At 35.1% G+C, this 16,927-nt stretch overlaps 1 long non-coding RNA gene across 2 annotated transcripts; it reads right to left on the minus strand.

Moving 5' to 3' along the window:
- Positions 1 to 6,732: 6,732 nt before the first annotated feature.
- Positions 6,733 to 14,802, minus strand: LOC145820240 (uncharacterized). 2 transcript variants are annotated; one of them, XR_014361426.1, is made up of 5 exons: positions 13,391 to 14,802; positions 9,583 to 11,412; positions 9,093 to 9,466; positions 7,954 to 8,085; positions 6,733 to 7,331 (listed from the first exon to the last, which is right to left on the minus strand). It is a non-coding gene; the product is annotated as an uncharacterized LOC145820240 (long non-coding RNA). The 2 variants fall into 2 exon arrangements; XR_014361425.1 differs by lacking the exon at positions 13,391 to 14,802 and adding an exon at positions 11,507 to 13,378.
- Between the last annotated feature and the right edge of the window lie 2,125 nt (positions 14,803 to 16,927).

Consider the following 16,927-nt stretch of genomic DNA (forward strand, 5'->3'; position numbering starts at 1 on the left):
GTACAGTGATTAAATTAAACACATGATGAAGCCCAAAAATATTCCAGTACGAAACAGAGAAAGAAAATAGGTAAACTAGGTTTAGCAGACAAGAAGAATAATTCAAAGAGGAGAAAAGAGAAAAGCAGAACAGAGAGGTTGTGAATAAAAAATTTAAAAAAAAAAAAAAACCCTTCATTACAATCATTGATCCCTCTGATACAATCCCAACAAAAAGAAGCTTTATACTCTCTTTCTTTTACGAACTAACTACTTAGCTAACTAACTCTAACTGTCATAACAAACTAAATTGTCCATTTCTTCAGATTTCCAGCTTCTATTTTTCACCTGTATCAACACACATCACTGTTTTTATGATCATTCTGTTTTCTTTTCCTTTCAAATATTTCCTTTTTCTCTTCTATCTACAATTCTATATACCTCTACTGAATGGATTAATTTCATTCTCATTTGTTATTGAATCTGTATTATTCTTAGGTGCCAAATTGCCAATGGTAGTCTCAGCCTCCTCTTTGTATTTGGTAATAATGACCTCCTTTTATGGATGGTTGAAAACAGTACATTTTAATCATTTCTAGTTTTTTGTTTTATGGGTTAGTATATGCTGTGTGATCACCATCTCATCCTTACCACTAAGACTGATGTAATTTATTTTGGTAAAATCAATTAGTTACATCAACATTTGAAATGTTGGCATATCATGGATTGGCTTCGTCATAATGTTTCTAACAGCTACAAATTAATTATTTTAGTAATTTGTATTAGTACGTGATATTCATTTTCCGTTCAAAATTTCCAAGATGGGAACTAATGAGTGGTTTCATTTTCTCAATTGAAATTCTAATTTTTATTTTTATTTTTATTTTTATTCTAGAGTGGACAACTTCCTAACTCTATTACAAACTTGCAGTTGTGACTTTAAATGCTATCTTCCTTTTGTTGTTCAGCTTGGATTTTTTTTTTTTCTATTTTTCTCAGTGTTTTGTGAAAGAACGATGGTGTTATATACATCAATTAGTGTACTAACTGTATACCAACATTACTTATGACATTATTATTGACCACACCCATTAATCACATTACAAATTTCAAAAACCTCTTAAATTATGCCACATCATCAATTGGTACAGTAGTTAGTACACCAATTGATACATATAGCATTATTTGTGAAAGAAATATACAAAATTTTTGTGGATGGTTTAAATGGTGAAACCTATACTAACTTTTTTTTTTTTTTTTGAACGCACCTACTAACTATGTTGTTATTACTTTTTTGTTCTCAAGGGTGTTCCTTTTTTTCTTTTTTTTTTTTGGTGGAAACATGTAGGGACCCTAAGTTTTAGTGATTGTACTTTAAATTCTAAGTTTCCAGTTAATTCTATTTTATCTTCCAATTTTGCTAAACTTTGCAATTAGGTCCAATGGAACAGTATATTTTTCTAGCCTTTATTAATTGCAAATAGGTATTTGTGTATTATTTCATAACGTAGAAAAATTCCTAGCGCTTGAGTTTTATTTCATGTTAAACCCTAAGTTTATTTACTAACTTTGGTAATACATTTTATTTTCCTTTTTCTGTGTATTAATTTCTTTTGTATATTAAACGGTGGGGGGTCTCCTCCGGTCCATATTTTATTTCATTTTAAACCCTAAGTTTATTTACTAACTTTGATAATGCATTCTATTTTCCTTTTCCTTTATATTAATTTCTTTTGCATACGTGGAGGATCCCCTCCAGTCTAAAATTTGAGGCGTTGTTCTAGCCCATGAGTCCTGTTTTGATAATTCAAACCATTCATTTTGTCGAGTACTTCGTATATTTCATCCACACAAAAAATAAAAATAAAATAGTTCAATCCAATAATTGTAACTAGTTTAATTTATTGCGTTTATCATAGCAAAAAATGGATAGTTTATTTTTTTTGTCGTCCAATTTTTTTTTTTTTTTTTTTTGAAAAAATACGATAAATTGAACTAGTTACAGTTATCAGATTGGCGCTAAAGTGAGCAAAACTTCCAGGTGTCAATTCGATCGACCACCCAAAGCTTTTTTCTTGCTTTGTTGCCCAGCCTTGGTTTTATTGTCCTGTTTGCTGCTTTGCTTTCGTTGCCTACTTCTTTGCATGCTTTCTGTACTTTTAAGGCATCAAATAATTCTAAATAAAACCGAGAGATTAGAATTATGATAATTGGATGATCGAGGGATGTCCTGGCGGATGACTGGGAGGATGTCCAAAACATTTCACCAAAGTATTACACAAGGTGGTCATCCTAGGGGATGACCACAATGCAAAAAAAACATTTCAACAGAGTATTATATAAGTTGGTCCTCCTGGGAGATGACCACAATCTGGGGATGTCTTAGCGAACGACCGGGAGGACGTCCTGGGGATGTCCTGGCAGACGACCGGGTTAAAGAGTACGAATATTTTAAAAGAATATAGTTAAAGTAGAGCGTTGTTGCAGTGTATGTTTAAAAAGTGACTAGCTAAATTAGTAAAGTGAAATTTTGGATAGCTATTTTAGCTATGTTTACTGGAGATACTCTAAGCACCACATCATTTCACTACAATGACCACAGTTGCTATTGTTATCACCACTACTACTACAACTACTACAACCCTTCTGCCACCACAATAACCACCATTATTATTCCATCACCACAATAACCACCATCATTACACCACCAGCAGCACTCCCTTTTTATCTTAAATACATTATCCCTCCACTGTTACCACAACCACTCTAACCTCTACCACCATTGTCATTGGCATTATAGGCACCATTGTTGCTCCACCACCACCACCACCACCACCACCACCACCAACTCACTATCTCAATATAAAATAATAAAATATATTTTAAAAATAATAAAATTTTAATTTAATATTATATATATCAAACAATTTGTTTTAGTTTAGCACTTAAATTTTTATCAAATAGTTTTTCAGCTTAAAAAAATCAACATTTAGTTTTCATTATCAAATAACTTTGTAGTTTAAAAAATTCAGTATTAAGTTCTTAACACTAAATTTTCAGTTTTCAATTTTCAATTTTATCAAATACCACCTAAGCGAACATCTCATTTTTATGCGAACACAAAATGAAGCTCTATATAATGCAATTTTAAAATCCAGAATTGCATAGAAAAGAAAAAAAAAGAAAGAAAAAAAAAACACATTTTAACAGGAAGGGTGAAAAGGGAAAAAATCCCACACTACACCCGTGTAGTCTCTTTATATATATATATATATATTGTGGTATCAAGAGGTTGGGATGATTTGGAGTCATTTATGATTTCTGCATCATATTCTATACTAGCAATTTCTTCTAGTAAGGAATTCCCCTTCAACTACTTACTCATGAAGAAAGGCTAGTTTTTTCTCCACTTGCGTGTTTTTTTTTTTTTTTTTAATTTTTAATTTTAAAATTTATTTAGGAGGAAATAGAGAAGAGGAACCGGGCAATTTGCATAGCACAACGGTAAGACTCGTATCAAAGTGTCATGTTTGGTAAGAAAGCGCCTCATACGCTAAACCAATCCTTGATCTTTGCCTATTGATTCTTCAAACACAAGCAATAGTCAATTTTGGTGGGTGGGTATAGAGCAGTGTATATATGGGGTGTCATTTCATTTGTTTAGTGGTTTTTATTAACTGGTCTTATACTCAAACTGACTGTATGCATAGGATTTCTAAGTTATCAACTTTCCTAGATTTGAGCTGTGTGATCTGGTGTTACGTTCCAATAATTTATTAATCACCTCACCCAGTGGCTTATTAAAAATTTAATTGACAGTTTTACCAATTTGTTTCAAGAAATATATTCCAAATTGTGAATCTTTATCAGTACAAAAACTATGCAAACCAACTCAAAAATATGCTGCTGCAGTCTTTGGGGGCAGCAACAACAAATACATTTTAACTTCATTTTGTATTTGATTACAATCACACAAAATGTCCAAAACTATTGTAGCAACTAATGCATTAATTTCAATTCAAGGAGTAGTAATAGTATTCACTGAGATTTCTTGCGGAAGTGGTGAACTTTGCAGGTCTAACTATGGAGGTATATATATAATTAACAAAATTTTGAAAATGTCACTTATAAAAGCACTTTCAGGGATAAAAACAATTTCGTGCCAAAATGTTTACTTTTTTAGACGAAAATTTTGGTCCCAAGAGAATAGTAATCCATAAATAATGTGAAGAAAATAATCAGCTTAGAAGAAATTAATTTGAAAAAGTATAATTAGCTGAAGCTAATTAATGAGCCAAGCTTAGAAATAAAAGACCTTTCAGTGTCAACAAAACCCCTACCTGATTTGAAAACAAAGAGCAACAAGAAAAATAAAGGGTAAAGAAATGCTCAATTGCCTATTTGGGCTAACTGAATTAAAAAAATAAGGTGTTACCCCCAATAAACAAAGAGATGATAGGAAATTGATAAATGAGAATAAATTGACCACCCTTCTAGGATTATTAGAGAATAAAATGAGTTTGGAAATCATCAACAATATGGCTCAGAATTGTTTGCCTCTAACCATGGCAATAAATTTCATAAATGCTGATGAAAATACCGCTGGGACAATTTGGTTTACTCCTAGGCTTTGTTTTCTTTTACTTTCCCTCCACAAGTCTCCCCTCAAAATCCTGATCCAAACACAACCGTAATATTTCAAAGTTGCAAACTTCTGAACAAATGATTACTTGCAGAGTTGAATTTCTTAATAATTGCATGGATTTAATAATATGAAGTGTTGTTATGGATCCCCACTTGGGATAAAACTGCTCTTAAAGCTATTGATAAAAGAAGTTTGTGGACTGTAAAATGAAAATTATGAAAAATTTAGAAATCCCTTAGATATTGATTTGTGATTATGTATCAATTTTAAGCAGTATATAACAATCTCAATCAAACAATCAAAATAAATCGACACAACTATTTTACGTGGAAAAACCACAATTGGAGCATCTTCAATTGTGATAAAAAAAAACCACGAGCAAAAGTCACAAAACAACCTATTAAAAAGGCATAAAGGAATTACACATGTATACTCTCAATTATCTAGTGAATCCACGCCCGAATTGAACCAACCCCTATGTGCCTCTTCCAACCCCGTCTTCACCTCAGAATTGTCTTGTCCAACGTTGAATCCACAACGCCGATGTCAAATCACGACGATGAGTCACTCCAGAATCCACCAAAGCTTCAGGCTCGAATTCTCCAGAATCCACCGAAGAACAACTCTCTCTTTTGTGTAGAATAAAGAAATAATCCTTTGATGTATACTTCTTAAACTATGAGTTGAATACTCAATCAAACATAAAAAAAAAAATAAAAAAAAACTAGCAAAATAGCCCCAGATATAAACCCTAATATCCAAGAAGAAGATCTGGAGGCGTAACCCTAAAATATGACTGAATCGCATATTTATAGAAAACTGTCCCGCGATCTCTGCTCGAGCATTGGAATGGTCGCTCGAGCGGACCGATGCTCGAGAGTAGGAATTTCCGCTCGAGCAAGAAAAAAAACATCTTCCAGTATTTTTGCAGGTGATCAAACTTTTAGAACCAAGGATTCTCCACTCGAGTGGACAAGCAACTTCGAATGCATTTTTGCATTTTGCTTCGGGGGCACTGCCCCTCAACCCCGCATGGCGCTGCCTTGGACCCACCAAGGGACGTTGCCCCCTGGATTCCCCATGAGCTGACCGGGTAGCTCGATCCCCGCCATAGTCAGTGAAGTGGCAATCATGAAAGAATTAGCACCACAAACTTCTCTGCAAGGCACAATTCGGGTTGGATTCGCATCTAAAAACTCATAGCCTCACTAAAATAAAAAGTGCAAAAACAAGTACAACTAAAATGAATTTTATCATACGGGATTGCCAAGAATAAAAACCTAACAAATTAGATAGAGTATTAGTTAATTCTAGTGAGTTCAAGTTTTCAAAAAAGCTGAAGCTGAGTTGCTGGCTAGTATAGTTTCATATCATTGTCCTGTTGTTACTTTAATGACTGAAATTAAATTGAGAAAACTTTTCATAATCGTCAATTTTTGGATGAAGCATGGGATGGGAATATCAAGGAGATTCTTCAAAATTCTTCAAATTTAAAAGGTAACAGGTTCTCAAGTGTTGAGAATGAGGCTTAGAATGAAAAGAATCGAGTCTGTTTTTCAAAAAATGAACAAAAAACACACCGATCTAAATTAGAGTCATTGAAGCAAAAGAGAAACTAAATTAGATCCAAGAGTGCTTTAACTTTTCATATAACCACGAGCACCTTCATGGATTTGGATAGGGATTTAGAAAGAAAAAGGAAAAGGAAAAAGTGGGTGAAATGTGAATGAAATAGAGCTACATTTCACCCACCTTTTCTCCTTCTTTTTCCAAATATATATCCAAATCCATGATCTAAACACAACCTAAAGAATGTTCTTAAAAAGTGAATACCATGTGAACACTCAATTAGGCCCTGTGGCACAGAGTAGAACCTATTTAAATTCTAATAAATCAGCCACCTACGGAGCTATAAATGAAGATTTGTGTCGAGGGATTTAAAAAAGGCTCATGACTTTTTCTTTCATATGTATTCATTCATGTTGTTTCAATAAAGAAACTGCTGCACAACACTAATTTGCTCCTAATGTATGAGTTAATAGCTGCAAGAATTGATCGGTGGGAGGTCTAATGGACTAGAGAAGTGGATCAAACAGAAATTGTGTTGATTCAGCTATAATACTATAAAATCGCTACAACTCCAATTGTTTTTGACAAGTGCTATTACTACTATTAAGCTAGCTAGCAATGAAATATAATAGTAGTGTTGTGGTTTCTACAAGGAAAAAATCGACTGTCTCATTACATTCTGCAACTTGCAGTGCGAAAGAAATTGTAATAAAGCTGTGAATGCCAAGACAACTACATAATGTTGCTCAAACTTATCTTCAGACGCCGACAACGCACAGAATGTTGACTGCTGAAGTGTGTGCAAGTTGAATGGTGTTGGACGCCTTGCACAAATAACCTTTTTTTGTTTGGATAAATCAAACAGAGCTAATAATAGGAACACTCTAGAAGAATAGGAAATATCAGGCGAGCTACTAATAAAAAAGATTCATCCACTGTGTTGTAAGCCTCAAATGCTAAAGCATTAGCCTAACAGTTTGCTTCTTTCCCTTCCAAGAACACCATGAAGGATTCAAGCTGTTGCAAAGTACATTAATCTCCTCCATAATGTCACCAATAACTGAAAGATCTCAACAATTCTGAGGCAAAATCTCCAGTGCAAAACTTTATATCAGAGAGCATAGGGCTTCAATATGACCTGCTCAACATTCCATACAAAAGGTTGTGTTACTATTATCTAGAAAAAGATTTCCATTGAGCTAAGAAAGAACATCTAAAAGAGAAACAGACTCAGGTCAAATCAGGAATGCTTCTCCTCACTGAAAATACCCATTTTGGTAAGCTATTTGGTCAGCAAGAAATTATTATGGTTGCAAGCATGAAGCGAATCTTTTGAGGACCAGCTGCTCTAACATTGTAACTAAAAGAGCTATGATGTGTAGACCCTTGCTATGTCAACATATTGGACATTTGAAAAAAGGAAAAGAAACGTGTAACTTCTTTCCTTGTAAAGGTGCAGAAGTACACGATTGTGTTCCATAATTTTCAACTAATTTATAGATCATTGCATTACTATCTACAGTTCTTGGCAAACACATTTAAACTTTGAAAAAGTAAACATATGCATATATGATATGAACAGATTAAGTAAAACCCTTCTCCATGTTTCCACTTCCAGGGAGATGCTTTGTTGTGTTTGCACTGGTAAATTACATTGTTACGAGTGCCCACAATCACGGCATAGTGAACAAATTGAGATGATTTCTAAAGCAAAGCAAAAATGAAATAACAAGAACACAAGTTCAGAAGAAATGACAGACCTGAGACATCTTTCCTCCCGATGTTCTTTGGTTGTGAATTATTAGTGAACTGAATGGCCTTAAAACGAAGTGTAACACAGTCCCCCAGAGCTGGTACAGCGTGCTCAACAAAACCTTTAGTAGTGCAAACATCTGAACATTGAAATTTTAATATCAAAGCTTAAATACCATAATTGTGGCCGTCAAATTTGGTAAAAAGAAAGAGCATGATGCATTTTCATCACCTAAACTCCAAATTACACTTGGATGCTACTTTAAAAAATGAGGGGGAAAAACACACACATGGGATGCTGCAAATGGAAAATGTGGAGGGGGCACAAATCGATAAATAATTGTTCTAGGCACTTGAATTAGGACCAAAGAAACTTTATATGAACTCCTCCTATACCCCACACCGTAGAATGGAGAAGGGTGGGTGCAATGATTTTACTGCAGTCCCAATTCTGGGGCAATGTTTTTGTGTTTACGAATGTTGATCTCCCATTTCCATATCAATGCAATGTCAAATTATTGGGATAAATATGACCTTCTTATGGTAAAAATATTACAATATTTCATGTTCCTATGACATGCAGGATTGGTGTTACATGTCAATTTTCCAACTTTTCTAATTTCTTGATGAGAACCATTTTTGACAATATTGTTGTAATAACTAGCATGGTTACTAAATGAAAGAATTGCAGAGTTAATCCGTTTGATTTCAACCAGCAAGCAAGGTAGAGTAGAACTTAGAAGGGTCATTTCGTAGTGTCATTGGAGATCATAACCTATATATAACCCAATGAGATCTTATTATTTGTTTGCACCACTAACAATAATTCTATTTCATTACCAATTAAAAACGTGCAAGAATATTGGGTAAAAATCTATTATCTATATAAGGATGTTGTTTCAATTATATACAATACAGTTTTGAAATTAACTAAATATTATAAAATTATTGATTGAATATATTCTAACCTATTTATATCATTATATGCACTTACACAACTCTTTTTCCCCTTATACTTCACCTTTTCAAAAAATGAGGGGGGGTGGGCGGGGGGGAAATGTGCTGTGTTGTTGAGAAGCTCACAAGAATTCTAGATAATATGGCCAAAAGAAGACAAAAGAGAATCAGTACCCTTCAAAGTACTTACCATAGTTAAAGGAATCCCCTTCAATCTGAACATCATGAAGACCCAAAACCCTGGCAAACTATTACTGTTACAATTACCTCCACTTTGTAAACAATCACACCAACACTTCAAAAGAGCACCATCAAAATTGATTTTAAACACGCCCTCCACCTGGGGCCTCCAACTGGGAACTCTTTTCGTTGAACAGGAGTAGCCACCTTGAGCTGTGTATGTGTATCGGTATAACCTTGTAAGTAATCAGCCACATACCTAGCCACCTCCTCTGCTGATTGACTCTTCTTGTTAAAAACCCAATCATTGCGATTGTACCAAATACTCCAACCAGTGAAAAAAAATAATCCCAAAGCCAATACATCCATCTGTAGGCTAAACTCCTGGGTCAAGAAGAGAAAGTTTTGAATTGGGCCTATATTCAGGACAGAGTAAAGAGGGCTTACAGACCAAAGTAGTGCAGCCAAATGGAAATAACAGAGTCATCAAATTGAATTACCTTGCACCTGTTATCAATCAAGTTTGATCGAACAGGGAGGATATATGAACACGTTTTCCATGCAAAGATTTCCACTTTATTCGGAATTTTTAGCTGCCAAATCTTCATTGAAAATGCCCTTTCAAATCTTCCATCATCTGAGATGATCCGTGTTTCTCTTCTTTGCAAAACTATCTCCAAATGATATATGCCAACTTAACAGAAAAAAGGCCATTTTTTGTGAAGTGCCAAACCAGTATGTCATGAGCAAGCCCTGGGCAATGAGGGATTTTACATATCAACTCAACTTCAAAATCCAAAAAGCACTATTTGATCAGAGTTTCATAAATAAGAGAGAAATCCTTAGCATCAGCATCATGGAGGACTCTGAAAACAGAAATAGGTTTGTAAGATAAGGCCTTGGAATCCATTCCCAACACGCCAACGCAGCCCAGCCTCCAGAAAAGACTTTGCATTCCAAATAAACGTTGGGTTACTACTCAAGTTACCTTGAAGAAAGTTTGAATAAGCAACTGCCGGCCTTCAATAGCTAATAGAGCTTTATTAAAAGCCCAAAGCCAAACAGCCAAAGCTCAACTTTGTACAATATCTTTCATCTATACTTCTTTCTTTTCTTTTTCTTTCTTTTTTCCCATTCAAGTACCATCTTACAAATTGCAGACAAAATCTATTGCCTTTGATGAAGTGGAAATTTATTATATCTTTAACAATATAATCTTATCTCCAATATGAACTTCATTGATAAAAGAGACCAAGTACAAGAGTTTAACCACCTAAACATGACAAACAAAACAGGAAAATAGAGCTTTGAATAAAAACTTTAAAATCACAAGAACTACGAAGGACAACAACTAGTAGAATAGCAAAAAAACCGAACATCTCAGAAATAAAGGAGCAAGCTGATTGAATTCTTAATGAAGCCCCAAAACCAGCTGGAGCTTAGCTTGAGAGAAGAAGCTATTGTTTGCCATAGTAAAGCTGCAAAGCTAAAAAGACTTAGCTAGGAGTAGATCATACATCCAGGGAGGTAAACCAACATGAATATCCTTACTGCCTTTCAACTGCCCCAACAATTAACCTTAACATACCAACCCTACTGAAGGAATGTGAGGTAAAGAAGCACAACACGAATCTACTGGAGAAAACAAACAAACAAACAAACAAACAAACAAAAAGAAACAAAGAGGAAGTATCAAAGCTAATTCATGAGCATAAAACCAAAGACAGAGGACAGAACTTATACTAGTGTATTCTTCTTTGCACATTACCAGAATATGTGCTAACTTATTTATAGCATTGTGTGAACTTATACAAGTCTTTTATAACTTACAATTTACTTGTTCAAAGTAAGAGGTGAAAAAAGATACTCCAATAGTCCAACAAGACACAAAATAGACAGACGCACCCAAATTTTATTGGGAAAAGAATTGAAATGGAAAACTCTTTTATATATTTGATCACCTCAAACCTAGTAGAGAAGCATGACAAACCAAGGTTCACAATAATTCCTGAGCTCGTGGGTGCCAATTGGTACTTCACAATTTGAAGTGGAAGAAGTTAACAATGGTTTGCCAATGGTGCTGTTCACAAGTATGTAAATAAAAGTACAGACAAAAACAAAAGTGAAAGGCAGCAATTTGAACAGCCAAAAAACAACTTTGTACATTTTCTTGCATCTCTACTTCCTCCTTTTCTTCTTTTCTTTTTTCCCTTTTTTTTTGCTTCCTCATTCATTTCTGATATTTTGCGTCCTCTAAGGGAAAAAGGTATGCTTTTTCAAGTATTCAAATCCCTTCATGAGTGTCTCTGACAAGCATCCTCAAAAACTTCCTGCAAGACAAGGAAACAAATCCATAAGTTGATAAAAGATTCTAAGAAATATACACGAAATGTTACTGTAGTGGAGGATGAGTTTTATTTTTACCCTAGAAGGGAACCCATCATAAAGATGAGCGGGTGCCATCCCAACCTTATGCACAACATAATCTATTAAAAAAAAATTGAATTTCAGATCATTGTCAAACAGATTAAGATATAAATCATTTTGTAAATGTTAATTGTTAGAATAGTTATTATTTTTATTTTATTGTTCATCTGTTAGTATTTATTTAGGTTGAGCGTATGATGGTCATATCACTATGTTAGAATTTGTATATATATATATTTTGCTGATGTAATTAATAGATTCATTCTTGATATATAAAAAATTCTCTCTCTCTCTCTCTCCCTCCTCTTATCTATTCTTCTTCTTCTTCCTAAACCCTAACCATAAATTGCTTCATTATTGTAACGCCCCAATTTTCATGCCTAAATGGTGATACACTAGTCATGGCTCTTTAAAGTAAAACTGATAACAAATCCTCATACTTGCATTACATGATGTAAATAGTCTTCATGCGATAATACAATTAATCCAACAACCATTAATTAAACAACAAATACCCTCAAGGGTTTACAAGTTCCAAGGCCTGGGCCTTGTTACACAAAACGGTTATTCAAGCCCACACATATAAAGCCCTTAGCTTACAATCAGAGTCACAGCAAACGAGCACACTATGCTCTCTTCACACACTTCCACACCCTCAGTTAGGCGGGATCACAACATCCTTTCCTGCACAAAAATCCCGTAGGATGAGCATAAAGCCCAGTAGGAAAATCCTTCACAGAGTCTATACATTTTATACAAGTCTCAAAAGGTGGATGCATATGACATGCCATGCTCTTTTGAAAAATAAGAACACATCTTTATTTATTCAAAAACCATCATGCTCAATGATGCTATGCAATTTCAACTGTTCCACATTTATCAATTTTGTTCAAGGGGCGGTAAATATAACTCTGGTAGTCCCTATGTCAGTATCTGCAAGTAGACTATACAAGTACTACCAATTTGTCATTTTTACCGGTCACAGCCGGAAGGCTCGACACCTATCATCTACACCACCTATCAATCACTAGGCTGGTGTCTGCAAGTAGACTATACAAGTACTACCAATTTGTCTTTTTTACCAATCGCAACTGGAAGGCTCGACACCTATAATCCACACTACTTGTCAAGACTTACCACCGAATTTACTCTAAAACCATTTCATGAAAACTTGTTTATCAACATTCTTTTCTAAATGCAACATTTTCAAATCAAATTTCAAAGCTCTTCATTATCAAATGAATTGATATGTCAATGCAATGATGAATAATATAATGTAATATTTCTTCCACTTTCAATACTCCCACACAATATCCCCATTGTGATCAAAATTCTCATTTCTCATTTCAATGCAATTTCACAAGATGAATAAATACTTTTATTTCAATTCATCCAAGGGATAGCATAATTCCCACATTTCAAACAATCTTAACAATTTAGTCATCTCAAGACTATATTAATACTTTTAAACAACAATTCCCAAAACTTCAACAATTCACATATTTCATGAAAACATCATTTATATGTAAATAAATAAGCAATTTTCAAACATCATTTATTTTGGCACACAAAATAAATATAACAACATATTCTAAAATTTTTCAACATCCTTCTTAAAAATTCTCAATTTCTAGGTTTTCTCACCAAAAGCCATTCATCTTTAAATATTTGAGAAGATCTCACCAAAAACATATTTCTTTCATCAACATAGTTCAAAAATATAAATTTCTATTTTTAGAAGGGAAAAAAAAAGTAAACTCACTTTCAAAATCATTCACCTTCTTGAATCAACAATCCATTTTTCAAAACAAATCAAAAGATGATTTCTAAAATCATTTAGATCTTACAAAAATATATATATAACTCAAAAAAAATCCCTACCTCAAGTTAGAAGAGAAGCTAATCCGAAAATGCAAACATCACCCGATCATGGATCTGAGATCATCATTGCGAAGATCACGACAAGCCCTCCGACTTTCATATACAACACTTTGACAAAATCTCATTCTAAAGACTCCCATTTCAAGCTCAAAGATGAGTTGGCAGTGTGTGTTAAGTAACAAAATATCCTCGAGCAACATATCATCTTGAGAGAAGTTGTAAACTTCAACCTCAAACTTTCCTTCTTTACTGTAACCTCATCAGTGACCATGACCCAACAAAAAAACAAAAAGAACCCCGTGGATGAAACCCACTAAACAATGAAAAATGCTTGGGAGCACTAATTAGTGCTCCCACTAATTAGGTGGTAATGGGTCCCGTCATTAATGATATAATGTTTTGATCTTGGAATTGTATTTTTTTTTTTTTTTTTTTTTACTTTTTTAATGCATTAGTGCTATTAGTGGTGATATTTTTAGTGGGATGAATCATTGTTGCTAAACATTTTGCTAAATTTAAATTTCCCTCTTATCCCTCCACGTGGAGAACCTTCACGCGGCTGACATTAGCTTAGCACCAACTTTTGAATCATGCACATGAAGCAGGCCATGAGGCACACGCCCATCTACAAAAATCTCAAACTCTGTAACAAAGCTACCAACGATATAGGACCGGAAACCTGTTCTCCACTAGCCACGGTGATTAAGATGGCTCTACCTAGAAATGGCGATGGTGCCATCATCACGAAACCCAGTCTGCCAGGGCTGTAGAAGAACCATCCCACCACTCCAAAACCGCCGGAGACTTGAAAAGCTACCAGCGAAGACTGGTAACCACAAAAACTCAATGCTTGTCTACCAACAAGCTGAACCAGTGGATGGAAAACTCACGACCGAAGCAGACAACACCCACGATGAAAATGGAAATCTTGAACAACACTACCCGGGCCTACGGCTAACATCCAAACTCGACACCGAGAACTCATCAACATCATCCGTAAATATATATAGGCCTTGTAATCCTGTTGTTTGAAATATAGTCTGTATAATCAAGATTTCAAGTCGACTTCTACTGAGATCACGATAAACAGGCCAATCACCGGAACTGAATGAAAGTGTTTGAAGTTGCTTGCGCGAAGCTTCTCGCCATTTCCTACACGTTGCAGAAACAATCACCACGTTTCGGGCAGCTCCAAGATGAGACAATATGTTCCCAATTACTTCAACAGGTAAGAACTCCATGTAAAATTCACACAAGATCAATCAGGTTCAGATTACTCAGATTACAATAACCGAACTGTCAATGTGAAAAACTTGAACAGTCCATCCTCAAAGTTCCATTCACTAACAACTTGTTTGAAACTTTGAACCCGTGTGTAATTGTTGAAGACCCAAAAAGATGGTATCTGCAAGCGACAAAGAAAAGGTGGGATTGAAGGGGCAGGGTGTTGACGCTCCAGCAATAAAGCACTTTCGGAAAAGCGAAGATAGTGGGAAGAGGGGATTGATTCGTGTGGGAGAGAGAGATGTTGTGGTTCAGGGAGAATGTGCATGTGCAGAAAGAGAAAACATGTGGGTGTAAGGTAAAGAGAGATAGCACTAGATGATATATTTAAATTTTTAAATCTCTCCTCCTACTCATCCTGCACCAAGGATCCTCTAGAGTGAAATTTTCCTAAAGTTTCCTAGAGTGCTATATTGTGTGCTTGAGATTTATTGGCAAGTCACATCAGAAAAATTGATGTGACTTGCCAGTAAATCTCAACCATACACTGTAGCACTTTAGGAAATTTTAGGAAAAAATCACTCTAGAGGATCCTTACTCCTCATCCTGCCCCACGTGAGATAAGAAAGAAAAAAAAAAATACATTCTCTTTAATCATTCTCCTCTACTAACTATGAACCACCACCCGAGTATAAAAATATATATATAATTAAAGATATATTTTAGGAACGTTATAATATTTTGTATCATAAAAATAAAATAAAATGATACAATTATTTTCTTACCAAACCCATCGACTATCTTATCATTTGGCAAAAAAAAAAAAAAAATATTGGGTCATTACAATTATTCATTCTAACTTGATATCAGAGCAACAATCCATCTTTGTCTAGTGTTTGTCAGACTCTTGAAGTTCTTTTGAGGTGAAAACGACGTGCTGACGTCATCTTTTGAATGATGATGTCAGCGTGATGTCATAGTCTATACGGACAATATGCTCCCTCTTGGTCGCCTCTCTTTTTTGATGTTAATGGTGATTTTTCTAGAATTTTTTTGGACCATCTAATGTAAGTTTTGTATTTTTGAATGATTTTCGAGTTATTTGCGTCATTTTTTTGATCTGTGATTCTACGAGCTATCTGCAATATCTACCTAGTGGGTTGTCTTCTCTGGGAGCCGAAATTAGTGTCTACACCTTTCTTAAAGTTGTTTTGTGATTTGGTGGTGTTTTCTTGGAGTTTTTGTGGATTTCGGCTTCTCCCTGTTTGACAAATAGGGCGTTTTCCTCTCTGAATTGGTCCTGTAACTTGGAACTCTCTTCTTGGACTCTTCTTGTTGTTGTGTTGATGCTTGGTTATGTGTTGTTTAATTGTTGGAGTTCTTGATTGATTGTTCCTGCTTCTCAATCCTCTGCAATTAAGGATGATGAAATACCCAAGTCAACTACCACTAAGAAATTAAATGATTTAAATTATCTGGCTTGGGCTCATGTTATTAAGATTTTCTTACGTGGCAAGAAGAAGTCACAGTTTCTTACTGAACTTCCACCTATTGAGGATGATAAAGGTTATGATGATTGGTTGTATGAGGATTCCTGTGTTATGGGTTGGATTTGGCATAATCTAGAATCGCATGTTGCTACTACCATGGAATTTTGTAATACCTCTAAGGAAAATTGGGACTCCTTTGCTAAATCTTTTTCAAATCAGAGTAATGTCTCTCAGGTCTATGAGTTATATGAGAGATTTTTGCTATGTGTCAATCTGGCCAGTCACTTCCCGAGTATTATAATAGTCTCAAGACCTTGTGGGATCAGTTATTGTAGCATCAGCCCTTCACTATTGATGTAAACAAACATAAGCAATATTGGGAGGAATTTATGATGGCTTCCTTACTTTCCAGCTTAGATCCTAAATTGAAGGAGTTCAAGGGTCAGATTCATGCTAGTGAGACTTTACCGTCTGCTACTAATGCCTATTCTCGGCTGTTACGTTCTTTCTTGGGCCAGTCCTAACCCCCATCTGGGTCTTCTACATTGTCTTCTTCTGCCTTGATCTCTAGTAGTAGTGATCGAGGGTCTACTCGCAAGGGTTCTCATGGCTCTTCTGGTTCACGAGGTTCTTGTGGAGGTGGTTCTCGTGGTGGGAGATTTCGTGGTAGTGGTTCACGTGGAGGCGGTAGTAGTGGACCTGGTTCCGACACACATGGTGATCGCAAGTGTACTCATTGTGGTTCCCAAGGTCATACTGAACCTTGGTGTTGGCAGACGTATGGCAAACCTGATCATGTGCATTAGGTTATGGATGCTCTATC

This window comes from Camellia sinensis, chromosome 2 (assembly GCF_055761805.1).
Source record: "Camellia sinensis isolate YWXY chromosome 2, ASM5576180v1, whole genome shotgun sequence".
NCBI lineage: Eukaryota > Viridiplantae > Streptophyta > Magnoliopsida > Ericales > Theaceae > Camellia > Camellia sinensis.